This window comes from Canis aureus, chromosome 8, assembly GCF_053574225.1.
Source record: "Canis aureus isolate CA01 chromosome 8, VMU_Caureus_v.1.0, whole genome shotgun sequence".
In the NCBI taxonomy this organism is placed as follows: domain Eukaryota; kingdom Metazoa; phylum Chordata; class Mammalia; order Carnivora; family Canidae; genus Canis; species Canis aureus.
The window spans coordinates 21,567,755-21,582,119 of record NC_135618.1 but is presented as its reverse complement, the minus strand read 5'-3'; positions in this window follow the sequence as shown (position 1 = coordinate 21,582,119).

Here is a 14,365-nt window from a genome sequence, read left to right as displayed (position 1 = left end):
AGAAAAAGAAGGCACCCCAAAGACAGAAAGAGACATCAACAAAACTTGACAGTCATTGGAAGAGGTACGTGAAAGAGTGAATTGATTTAAGAATAATCTTTGAGGGACGCCTGGATGGCTCAGTGGTTGAGCGTCTGCTTTTGGCTCAGGGTGCAATCCCAGAGTCCCAGGATCGCGTCCCACATCAGGCTCCCCACATGGAGCCTGCTTCTCCCTCTGCCTATGTCTCTGCCTCTCTCTCTCTCTCTCTCTCTCTGTGTGTGTGTGTGTGTGTGTCATGAATAAAATCTTTTTAAAAAATTACTTTAATCTTTGAGGTTTGTGGCTTGAATGAGATGAAAGATGATGATTGTGTTTCTTTGTTTCTTCTTCTCTCTCCCCTTTCTTCCCTACTTCATCTTAACATAAGGTGGCTGAAAAAAAAAAAAAACATAAGGTGGCTGATGTTGAAATTAACCAAGATAAGTAATAAAATCTGTGGAACAATTTAAAGGAAAAACTAAAGAAATTAAGTTCTGAAGAAGTTGAATTTAAGGTGCCCATGGAATATTGAAATGAGTATGTCCCGTGGGCAGCTGGAAATGATGCATCTGGAGCTCCAGAAAGGAGTGGGTTGGTATTAGATGGAAAACTACACACCTAATCAACCCTTAGTACTCCAATCCAATCTGCTTCATTAGTATTCTCCCCCGACTCTCCTATGCTAGGAATAAGAGGTTGGCACAATTAGCAATTATAATTGAAGCAGAATAAAATATTAGGCAATCAAATTTAATTTCACAAAATTTACATATTAAACTAGAGGATTTGCAGGATTGCTGATAAGAAGACAAGAATGAGCAAATAGTGTTTATGGATTTTGTTTCACCATTGTCATCAGTTAATAATAAATGTACAGTTGGAGTGCCTGGCTGGCTCAGTTGGTAGAGTATGTGGCTCTTGATCTCAAGGTTGTAAGTTTGTGCCCATGCTGGATGTAGAGACCACTTAAAAGCAAAAACTTTACAAATGATAATAATAGTAGAGGTAGTAGTAGTAGAGTTTATGGTTTTCTCTAAGCGGTAAGTTTTTCTTCTTCTTTGTGCTTGTCCCTATTTCCTAATTTTCCTGAACTTCTAATATTTAAAAGGTTATTTAAAACTCATACAGTGCAGCAATACAGGTTTTCGGTCATGTGACCATGAGAAAATTTAGATGCTGCCAGAGGCATTTTGAAGCTCCAAGGCTGTCAAAATCTGGGCTCCTTGGGGAGCTCTCCAGGGTACTAAACTGCCTCTCCTGAAATTCTGACCAGTGAATCAGATCTTTGTGTTTCTCTTCTGACTTATTTGCCCTTGGTCTACACTGAATCCTGGTCTTCTGATTAACTGGTTGTCTCAACAATGTCTTAACTATCAACTTAGTTCTCTAAATGAGTTCCCAACAGGCTTTAACTGTTAATTACACACTGATGTCTACAAAATCTGTAGAGCCAGTAATTTTCTTCCCACCCAAATTCATCTATTCTATTTCTACTACCATTAGCCTTCACTAATTTGTTTGACAAACTGGTGTAAATGGATAGGTAAAATGTAAAATTGTTAAACTTCCAGAAGATAACAGGAGAAAATCTATTTGGCTTGCATTTGGCAATTCGTTTTTAGATTCAACACTAAAACCATGTTCCATGAATTAAGAACACTGATAAGTTGTACTTTATGAAAAATATTTTTGCTTTGTGAACAACACCATTTAGATAATGAAAAGAAGGCCAAGGATTGGGAGAAAATATTTGCAAAAATACATATCCAGAATTCAAAATAGAAAGTTGATATAAAGAAATCTGTTCCCTTTCTATACACAAAAAATGAAGTAGCAGAGAGAGAAATTAAGAAAACAACCTCATTTACTATTGTATCAAAAAGAATAAAATATCTAGGAGTAACTTAGCTAAAGAAGTGAAAGACCCCATACTCTAAAAACTATAAAACACTGTTGAAAGAAATTGAAGGTGACAAATGAAAGATACACCATGCTCCTGGACTGGAAGAATTAATATTGTTAAAACACCCATACTACACAAAGCAATGTAGAAATTCAATATAATTCCTATCAAAATACCAACAGTACTTTTCACCAAACTAGAACAAATAACTAAAATTTTTATGGAACCATGAAAAACCTCAAATAGCCAAAGCAATCTTGAGAAAGAAGAACAAAATTAGAGGTATAAGAATCCCAGATTTCAAGAAATACTACAAAGTTGTAGTGATCAAAACAGTATTGTATCGGCACAAAAATAGACACATAGATCAATAGAACAGGATGGAAATACCAGAAATAAACTCATGCATATATGGTCAATTAATCTGACAAAGCAGGCAAAAATACACAATGCAGAAAAGACAGGTTCTTCAGTAAATAGTGTTGCAAAAACCGGGCAGCTACATTCAAAGGAATGAAACTGGACCATTTTCTTACACCATATACAAAAAATAAACTCAAAATGGATTAAAGACCTAAATGTGATACCTGAAACTATAAAACTCCTAAAAGAAAATAGGCAGTAATCTCCTGGACACTGGTCTTAGCAACATATTTATGGATATGTCTCCTCAGGTAAGGGAAACAAAAGCGAAAATAAACTATCGGGGCTACACCAAAATAATAAGTTTCATATAGGCAGAGAAATCATCAACCAAATGAAAAAACAACCTGTGAATGGGAGAAGATAATTGCAAATGGTATATCTGATAAGGGGTTGAGACCCACAGTATATAAAGAATTTTTGCAGCTCAACATCAAGAAAAACCAAACAATCCAATTAAAAATGGACAGAGGACTTGAATAAACATATATCCAAAGAAGACATATAGATGACCAACAGATATGTGAAAAGATGCTCACCATTGCTAATCATCAGGGAAATGCAAATCAAAACCACAACAACAACAAAAAAAAAACAACTCACACCATTCAGAATAGCTAGTAACAAAAGGCAAGAAATAACAAGTGCTGAAAAGGATGTGGAAAAAGAGAATCCTCTTGCATTGTTGGTGGGAATGTAAATTGGTGCAGCCACTGTGGAAGACAGTATGGACAGTCCTCAAAAAATTAAAAATAGATATCCTATATGATATAGTAAGTCCACTACTGTATTATTTACCCCAAGAAAATGAAAACACTAATTCATAAAGATATATGGACACTTACCTTTACTGCAGCATTATTTACGATAGTCAAGATATGGAAACAACCTGTTTATTCACAGATGAATGAATAAAGAAGATGTGGTATAGACAGATAGGCATACACTGGATTTTTACTCAGCTAAAAAAAGAATGAGATCTTGGGATCCCTGGATGGCTCAGCAGTTTAGCGCCTGCCTTCAGCCCAGGGTGTGATCCTGGAGTCCCAGGATTGAGTCCCACGTTGGGCTCCCTGCATGGAGCCTGCTTCTCCCTCTGCCTGTGTTTCTGCCTCTCTCTCTCTCTCTCTCTGTCTCTCGTGAATGAATAAATAAATAAAATCTTTTTTAAAAAATTAGATCTTGCCATTTCTGACAATATGGGTGGTCCTATGGATATTATACCAAGTAAAATAAGTCAGATGCAGAAAGAAATACTATATGATTTCACTTATATGTGGAAACTAGAAAAAAACAAAACAAGCAAAAACAGAAACAGACTCATAAATACAGAGAACAAACTGGTGGTTGCCAGAGGGAAGGTGGGAGGGGATGAGTGAGGTAGGTGAAAGGGATTAAGAGATACAAATGTCCAATTGTAATATAAGTAAGTCACAGAGATGACAAGTACACCATAAGGAATACTGTGAATAATATTGAAATGTTGTATAGTGACAGACGTTAACTACACTTATCATGGTAAGCATTGAATAATATATAGATTTGTTAAATCACTATGTTGTGCACCTGAAGCTAGTATATCATTATACGTCAACTTAACTTAAATAATAAAATCTTTCAAAAATTTTAATTATGATGTTTAGAAATGTATGAATCTTATAAATAGATACTGTCAACTATGTCTAAAAATGATTCTCCTCTATAATCCATGTGCTTTCCCCTTACTCTTTTTTTAATCTTGTGGGAAGTGTTACAATTATTGAGGAGCAGTTTATAAAACTTTCTAAAATGAGTTTTCAAACCATCTTTTGTAATTGCAATTTCATTGTTTGGTACCTATTTTGCCTTGGCTGCTATTAAAATTTCTAAAACATCATAAGCTATAAAGATTTCCCCATATTACATGCTCATATTTTTTAGTTTATCTATAATCCCAAGAAGTTCTGGTTTTAAATTGCTCATTTTTTTGAATCTTCAGTCCTTGAACAAATTTTAAATAGGCTCTACTATACTATGATTTAAAAGAAACAGCAGAACATAAATGGGAAGAGAGGCCATGGATATCAGTCAATAGTCATAGTTGATAAATTTGGGGAAGTTCTAACTTTTTAAAATCGAAGTCAGTAGTCTCAATTGATTTTATGGAGAAATTTTTGGTAAGCAAATGGTAATCATTTCTACCCAGATCTTATTCTTACTTTCTCAAACTTTCACCTTGATATGTAGTGAACTCAGTGTGCTTGATGAGTATATTAGATTTCATAATAATGTGAAAATTACTGGGCTTAATTTTGGTTTAGAGCACCAATTGTTGTGGTATTTACTTCTGTTTGAATCAAGTATAGTGTCTAATGTCAAAACAATACATTAGATCCAGTAACTCTTAGGGTAAAAATTATCCATGTGCAGATGGTGACAAGAGTGACCAATTAAACTCTGGATGTATAAATACCATAAGTACGTATTCACAGTTATGAATGAAATAAGAATTCTCACAGTATTAATGTACTTTCAACAAGCTGTGCAAATAAAGAGTGAAACACAATCTGTTCTATATGTTTTCACAGTCTTAATTGCTGTAACATGAGAAATCCTTTCTTAAGGGTTGAAACCCTCAGCTGCTTTTAGATCACAAAAGTCCTTCAGTTTACAGTTAGAGGCTTCTCTACATCCAGAATATTTGGTACTCTTATGGACAATAGTCTCACTGTTTAAGTTAACAGATTTCATATACTTGGAAGTAAAGTGCTTTTAAGTCATGACATGACTTTAGCTTTGGCCTTAAAATTAAGCCTTTTATTAAAAAGGACTTTTGGCCTTTTATTTCTAAGGACTTCTTTCTGTAAAAGGATTCTTCTGTTAACATATAACATATTTCTATTATAACATTTGATTTTTCTTTTGCATCTTCACAAAACCAAAAAAAAAAAGTTTTGTGCCAGCCAATAGTTGTCTCTAACACATATTTTTTTCCAATTACAACGTGTTGGTGTTATTTCTGGAAAAATATAGAAAAGTACAAAGCATAAAATAAAAATTATTCATAATCCACATAGACATGAACACCATTAACAGTGTGGTATTCATAGTTCTATATAAAATACTTATTTTAAAAGAAAGAAATATGACATTCCTGGTTCATTTACATTGGAAGTGGGAAATGCTAGAAGTGTGCTTAGATAGATTTGTGAATATTTTCTTTTCTAATACCTATTGTGGAGATAATGATGAATAGCTCTATGATGGCAGAATGGGATATATCTGTAATTCCCATTCCCAAGAAAATTTCAAAAAATGTTACATAGGACTAATCATAAAATATCGCCATAAAGAAGAATAAGTGATGAATAAACTCATTATCAAAACTTAACTTAATTTTTTAAAGCTTTTTTAAAGATTTTTATTTATTTGAGACAGAGGGAGGGCATGAAGGGGGGGTGGAGTGGGGTGGGGGAGGAGCAGTGGGAGAGGGAGAAACAGGCTACCTGCTGAGCAAGGAGCCCAATGCAGGTCTGGATTCCAGGATCTGAGCTCATGACCTGAGCTAAAAGTGGGAACATAACCGACTGAGCCACACAGGCACCCCTCAAGATATATCTTTAATGTGAGGAAGAGGGCAGCCCTGGTGGCTCAGCGGTTTAGTGCCGCCTACAACCGAGGGCCTGATCCTGGAGACCCAGGATCGAGTCCCGCGTCAGGCTCCCTGCGTGGAGCCTGCTTCTCCCTCTGCCTGTGTCTCTGCCTCTCTCTCTGTGTCTCTCATGAATAAATAAATAAAATCTTAAAAAAAAAATAAAGTGAGGAAGAACATCAAGAAGTAATAAAAAAAAAAAAAAAACCCTATAGAGTTGTACAACGCAGAGTGACCCTTAATGTAAACTGTGGACTTTAGTAAATAATAATGTATCAATGTCAGCTCATCAATTTTGACAAAGGTACCACCCAATGCAAGATGCTAATAATAGGGGACGCTAAGCCCTAAGGGTAGGGAAAGGGAGTATATGGAAGTTCTCTTTACTTTCTACTCAGTCTTTCTATAAACCTAAAACTGCTCTGAAAATTAAAGGTTACTAACTTTTTTAATGAAAAAGAGAAATAAAATAAAATAATATGAATCTGCAAATCTCAATACTTTTGTGATGGATTTTTCACCTGCATGTTTGCTGATTCTTTTCCATTTCCTGAGCCCTTAACCAGTAACCATGACACACCTTCATCAGTCCTTTTCCTTTTTATTCTCCAGTCTACTCTTTCTAAACTAGTTCATCTGCTTCCACGCCTTCAATTGTTACTCATCGGATAGCACTTAGTGCTTAGTGCCTTCCTTTCTTCCACTGAAAGTACTCACTCTCCCCGTATTCTCATCTTGGCCATATTCTCTACCACCTTCCATCCTGCTTCCACTTTCCATCATTTCAGGCATATCAGATGAATATGCTGTCTTTTCATACTTATCAATCTGCCTGAATGCCCTGGCGAATCCTTTCATCTTTCCCTATCATATTCTTTAAGCAAATGTTCTAAAGCAAATGTCCCTAGTTTTGTAAAGCTACTCCTAACTCAACCATTGATTTTTTTTTTAAAGATTTTATTTATTTATTCATGAGAGACACACAGAGAAAGGCAGAGACGTAGGAAGAGAGAGGAGAAGCAGGCTCCATGCAGAAAGCCCAATGCGGGACTCCATCCCCAGGACTTCGGGATCACACCCTGACCCAAAGGCAGACCCTTAACTGCTGAGCCACCCAGGCGTCCCTCAACCATTGAACTAAGTCAGCATTTGCTTATAATCACAGACGGGACTTTAAAAAAAGGGAAAAAAGGCCAGCCCCGGTGGCTCAGCGGTTTAGCGCCGCCTACAGCTCAGGGTGTGATCCTGGAGACCCGGGATTGAGTCCCACGTTGGGCTCCCTGCATGGAGCCTGCTTCTCCCTCTGCCTGTGTCTCTGCCTCTCTCTCTCTCTCTCTCTCTCCCCCCTCTCTGTGTATTCTCATGAATAAATAAATAAAATCTTTAAAAAAAAAAGGGAAAAAATAATCACACAGTCTGGCTTATATTGTCATTAGTTATATATTTTGCTTCCTTCCTTCACTAATCAATGACATCTCGGGAGGTAGGATATATACATATTACTCAATTTTGCATTGTCCTGTTACCAAGTATGGTACTAGGAGCATAGACAATAATAAAGATTTTGGTTCCTGATAATCAGGCTTGAGCCAAGCTCTGACTCACTCTTCTGCTTTCACAAAATACTTGTTGAACTGAGTGAAAACATTGATGGGGATCGTTGTCTGCAAGAAACAGTCCTGAAATATTAAAATTTACATTTTCATGTTAATAGGCTTTTAGTATATATCTTTTTAGGTCATTAAAAAGCATCTACTTAAAAAAAAGCATCTACTTTAAAATATAATAAAAAATAATTTGTAAAATAGAGAATTATACTTTAAAAGGACTGTTGAACAATATAGTTTTTAAATATCATCAAAAGAAACTGAGTCTCATATGATCCAGAATAAGTAAAGTTTCATTAGCATTTTTCTAGAACTTTTCATGGGAAGGGTATCTGGATAAATCAAAATGAGTATTTCAGTTGGCATGAAAGCTACAGTCTTTTTTAAAAAAAAAAAAGATTTTATTTATTTACTCACAAGAAACACACACACACACAGAGAGAGAGAGAGAGAGGCAGAGACACAGGCAGAGGGAGAAGCAGGCTCCATGCAGGGAGCCCAACCTGGGACCCAATCCAAGGTCTCCAGGATCATGCCCTAGGCTGAAGGCGGCGCTAAACTGTTGAGCCACCCAGGCTGCCTGAAAGCTACAGTCTTTTGTGAAACATCAAATTTACACAAAGATTATGAAAGAGAGATATGATGACATGATTGTGTTTTTGGTTTTGGTTTTTTAAAACAGCACTACTTGTATCATATGCTGAGTTTCTGGTCACTAACACACACACAAATACAACTGGATATGTTGTATTATTAATCTGGACTAGAAAAATAACACTTTACATAGTTAATTAGCATATTTAGAGGTAAAGATGAAAATATTACAACAAACACAGTACAAACCTATTCCTTAAAATGTAAATAGATGTTAATCGAGGAGGGCTGAAGTAGACCTTCAAGATTAGCACTAGATACAGATATATGAAAATGCAGAATATGATCAGAAGCAAACACAAATACCTGTCTCTTTCTTCTTCCTTTTTCTAATAAGAGTTAATTTAGTGCTTATTATGTGCTAGGCACTGCGCTAGCAGCTGGAGATAGAAAAACCAAAGAGTCTTTATGAATCCTACCCTCACAGTTAAGTGAAGGAAAAGTAAGTAAACAACTGCAATACAAATTAAATGCTGTAATAGAAATAAGAACAAGGTTATGTGAGGAGGAAGAGCCTTTAAATTTGCACAGAAAGAAAGTAGGAGGAAAGTGAAACCAGTGTATGGAGTTAAGGGAGGTTCTACATCCAATGAGATAAAATGTGCAGGTGACAGATGGCAGCCATGCAGTACCCCACCAATGGAGTGTTGTGGAGTGAATAGCAAGTAGGTTTGTCTAACTAGAACAAGGGGATTGTGTTGGGAATAGGAGAACATAAATTTAGAAATATAGGCAAGCAAAGGAAAGTTTGTGACTTGGGAGCAAAGGCCTAGAGACGTGAACTTTTTGTTAATCTGTTACCATTATGAAAATGGACATTTCCTTGTTCATGTGTGAGCTCCTCTTCATCCTTCAAAGACCAGTTTAGATGTTCTAGATCTTCATCCCATTAGTGCCAACATGGAAAGCTCCTGCTGTGCTTCACTTTGTTCCTATGTCCATGTTTCACTTGCTCACATTGTGATTTACTTAGATACTGATTTATTTGTTTCTTCCTTTTAGTCTGGGCTTCTTGAAAAAAAAAAAAAAAGGCTATGCCTTTTCCCTCTATGTCCTATTATAGGGGAGGCTCACAATATAAATAGGGTGATGAAACAACAGAAGAACAGCATTTGTGTCTGGGTGGCTCAGTCAGTTAAGCATCTGCCTCCAGCTTAGGTCAAGATCCCAGGATGCTGGGATCCAGCCCACATCAGGCACCCTGCTCAGTGGGGAATTTGCTACTCCCTCTTCCTTTGCCCCTCCCCCTGCTGTGTGCATTCTCTCTCTCAAATAAATAAATAAATAAATAAATAAATAAATAAATAAACAAACCTTTTAAGAAAGAAGAACAGCATTTGTTTCCTTGTTATGCTTTCTGAAAATAAAGTTGTATTTGGAGGGGGAAAAAGTGTTGACACTGATTACGCACATTGTCTTTCTTCTTAATTTTTAATTAATTAATTTTAAAAAATATTTTATTAATTTATTCATGAGAGACAGAGAGAGAGAGGCAGAGACACAGGAAGAGGGAGAAGCAGGCTCCATGCAGGGAACCCGATGTGGGACTCGATCTCGGGTCTCCAGGATCACACCCTGGGCTGAAGGCAGCGCTAAACCGCTGAGCCCCCCGGGCTGCCCTAATTTTTAATTTAAATTCAATTAATTAAGATATAGTGTATTATTAGTTTCAGAGGGAGACTTCAGTGATTCATTGATCTTATATAACATCCAGTGCTCATTACCTCAAGTGCCCTCTTTAATGTTCACCACCCAGTTACTCCCTCCCCGCAACTTCCTCCCCTCCAGCAACCCTCAGTTTCTTTTCTTTGATTAAGAGTCTCTTATGCTGGGATCCCTGGGTGGTGTAGCGGTTTGGCGCCTGCCTTTGGCCCAGGTAGTGATCTTGGAAACCCGGGATCAAATCCCACGTCGGGCTCCTGGTGCATGGAGCCTGCTTCTCCCTCTGCCTGTGTCTCTGCCTCTCTCTCTGTGACTATCATAGAAAGAAAAGAGTCTCTTATGCTTTGTCTCCCTCTTCGATTTCATCTTGCTCTATTTTTCCCTCCCTTCCCCTATGATCTTCCATTTTTTTTCTTAAATTCCACATATAAGTGAGATCATATGATGATTTTCTTTCTTTAATTGTTTATTTCACTCAGCATAATACCCTCTAGTTCCATCCACATCATTGCAAATAGCAAGACTTCATTTATTTGATGGCTGAGTAGTATTCCCGTGTGTGTGTGTGTGTGTGTGTGTGTCTTCTTTATTCACTCATCTGTAGATGGACATCTGGCCCGTTTCCATAGTTTGGCTATTGTGGACATTGCTGCTATTGGGGTGCAGGTGTCCCTTTGGATCACTACATTTGTATCTTTTCTTAAATTTATTTTTTATTTTTTTACTACATTTGTATCTTTAGGGTAAATATCTAGTAGTGCAGTTGCTGGGTGGGCTGTAGGGTAGCTCTATGTTCCACTTTTTTGTTTCCTTCTTTTTTATTTAAAAAAATTTTTTTCTTTTTTTAAAACAGAATTTCTCTTTTGCCTTTTCAATGAAATGATTTTTCAGTAGCATTAGTCTATATATACCCATAGAAAGGCAAGAAAACCCAATGTGAATTACTTGTTATATATTTCTTACAAGATTTTTTTTCCTTCCTACTTTATAACTGCAGATAACCCAGGAATCTTATTTAAGGGTGTCCTGGAAGTCATTCTTCTTCAGTTCCCACCCATTCTATTTAATTCTGAAGTTTGAAGGCGTCTTTCAGGCTTATCTTTACTCTTAAGTCATAGAAGTACTTTTTGATTCAGATTGATGTCCTAGTCTTCTTTTCATTTGGACCATTCACAAGTCAACTGTGATTTATTTTAATGGCAAACAGTAGCTGCAACATAAAGACACAATCGAATGAAGTCACTATAATGGCTTTTACCAAAGATTAAATCCTTTCTACCCTGTTTTCTACAAACAGATCCACCTGGTAGCTTCAGAAGCTGGATTTTCCTGGTCTTCGTCAGCATATGTGTCTTTTCCTGCTTATTTTAGAGAAAAAGTGCTCTGCTTATCAGCCTGAGACAACATTTTTTGTGAAATTGATCAATGCTGATTCCAGAAGTTGGAGCCACAGTGTTCCATGGAAAGCTCTCTTTCCAGGTTTGATTGTACTCTATATATTAAAATGTTTTAGGGCAGCCCGGGTGGCTTAGAAGATTAGCGCCACCGTCAGCCTAGGGCATGATCCTGGAGACCTGGGATCCAGTCCCACGTCAGGCTCCCTGCATGGGTGGGGCTTGCTTCTCCCCCTGCCTGTGTCTCTCTCTGCCTGTCTCTCTGTATCTCTCATGAATAAATAAATAAAATCTTTAAAAAAAAGTGTTTTAGTGCTAAGAACTTTTTTGATATTATAATTCCTTTGAAATCAATGATCCAAGTGTGAGATGTATGTAATTTATACTTGCTTATCACACTGCAGACTGCCTAAGGGCAGACACTATCAGTTATAACACATTGGGCAGGGTAAAACCTAGTGAATATTTCTTGAATTAGGTTAATTGAAACCAGGGTTGGCTACATAATTTGGAAAGCCCAGTGTGGTAAAAAGTGAAAATACCAGGTGACTTTGTTAAAAAAGCAGGAGAAAATCACCATAAAAAGTACTAAAATGGAATGTTTATGGCAGTTTTTTTTATTTTTATAAATTTATTTTTTACTGGTGTTCAATTTGCCAACATATAGAATAATACCCAGTGCTCATCCCGTCAAGTGCCCACCTCATTGTGTTTATGGCAGTATTATTCATAAGACCCACATTAAGGAAACATATGGAAACAACACAAATGTCTATAACTGAAAAATGGATAAACAAAAATGGTACATTCATACATGGTATATCATTTAGCCATAAATAGGAGTGAGGTACTGATCCATGCTACAACGTGAATGAACCTTCAAAGAAATGTGCTAAGTAAAAGAAGCCAGTCACAGAATGACCATATATTATACGATTCTATTTATATGAGATATCCCTAATGGGGAAATCTACAGAGATGGAAAATAGATTAGTGATTACCTAGAGCTGAATTGGGGGGGGGGGGGGGGGCCGAGGATTTGCTGGGGAAAGGGAATGAATTTTTTTTTTTTTAAGAGATGAAAATGTGGGCAGCCCGGGTTGCTCAGCGGTTTAACGCCGCCTACAGCCCAGGGCGTGATTCTGGAGTCCCAGGATCGAGTCCCACGTCGGGCTCCCTGCATGGGGCCTGCTTCTCCCTCTGCCTGTGTCTCTGCCTCTCTCTGTGTCTGTCATGAATAAATAAATACAATCTTAAAAAAAGAGAGATGAAAATGTCCTAAAATGGAGTGTGGTGATGGTTGTACTTTTCTGTGAATATAACAGAAACCAATGAATTGTACACTTCTAACAGGTGAATTATATGATATGTGATCTATACCTTAATAAAGTTGTTTTCAAAAAGTACTAAAATATTTTTTCCTTTCTTCTGAAGTTTCTTTCTGGACTTGCCATGATGTTGTTTATTTGATATGTAATGTCATTCTAAATATAAAAAATATAAAAGTTAAAATTATTAGCATGAATTTTAATGTTCACTTTGTATTACGTGATAACTAGTTTTAAATGTAAATATAAGAACATTGGGAACCCTGGGTGGCTCAGTGGTTTAGCGCCGCCTTCAGCCCAGGGCGTGATCCTGGGGACGCCAGATCGAGTCCCCTGTCAGGCTTCCTGGATGGAGCCTGTTTCTCCCTCTGCCTGTGTCTCTGCCTCTCTCTCTGTGTGTCTCTCGTGAATAAATAAATAAAATATTTTTTTAAAAAAGAGCATCTCGGCAGCCCCGGTGGCGCAGCGGTTTGGCGCCGCCTGCAGCCTGGGGTATGATCCTGGGGTCCCAGGATCGAGTCCCACCTCGGGCTCCCTGCATGGAGCCTGCTTCTCCCTCTGCCTGTGTCTCTGCCTCTTTCTCTCTGTGTCTATGAATAAATAAATAAAATATTTTTTTAAAAAAAGAGCATCTCACTCGTACAATTACCAAAATTACACAATTCATATATTATAGTTCATACTTGTGCAAATACTTCGTTCTTACCAGAACAATGGAAACACTCTACAAAACAAACTCAACTGTTTATTTCACTTATTTCACTTCTTGTTATGCACACATTATACCAGCACTGTCTTCAGCATACTGATGAGTGAGGAAGAACTGAAAGGAAAAGAACCATAGGTTGCTCTCTTTCTTTCCTTCTATGTTGTCATTTTCAGCATAAGTAGTTGACTAATACAGGGAAGTAACATGAGTAAAGAAGGATATGATGGGATTTGAGTCATTTGTGTTTCTTTAGGATACCATTGCTTGCTCTCTGATTTAGAGCAAGTTCTGGTCTGAATTGAAAAAATGGCTTCTCAGGGCCCTGCTAGTTTTAGATATAATGTGATTATCTTGTGCTTGCTTTACAACTCACTAAACTCCCAGGCTGTATGGCTCTCCACTGGAATTTTGTGTTTGTGGGGGCAAATCTAGAAAAGTATATGCAAATTCAGCAGCAAAGAATGGATGACACTCTTATCTCTGCCTATGCCACATTGTCCCACCAGACTTCACTTACAAAATTTAAGTTCAAAGATAAAATAATTAAACATTTCCAGATGGAGACAGCAGAGCATTAAACCAAGTGGTGGACATTTCTGAGCATGAGCCCTAAGGGGCTTGCATGTCCATGAAGCCAACTCTGATTGAGAAATACTCTATTTCTAAATGATTTTAGTTACATCTTTGGATAAGCAATGCATCTGAGGGAAGAAAATTTCCTGAGTTCTGGTCTTTTCTTCCAACTGAGTGACTTTGAGCAAATGATGTTTTAATCTGCAGGCTCTCAATTTAATCGGATGTTTCCATCTCTCCTATATACTGTCTTGACCTAAAAAAGCTAGAAGAGTAAATTACTGAGTCCTTTTTCACACCTTTTCCCAATTCAGTTTAAAAGAGAAGTTTGGTAAAAATATATGCCATGATTACTTGAATATCTAAGCATGAGTTTGAGTGGGAACAGATTACCCTGCACAAAAGGTTTTAATTCCCAAGAGGGCTGTGGTTGACTGAGGGAAGAAGGGAGGGGGTGAGC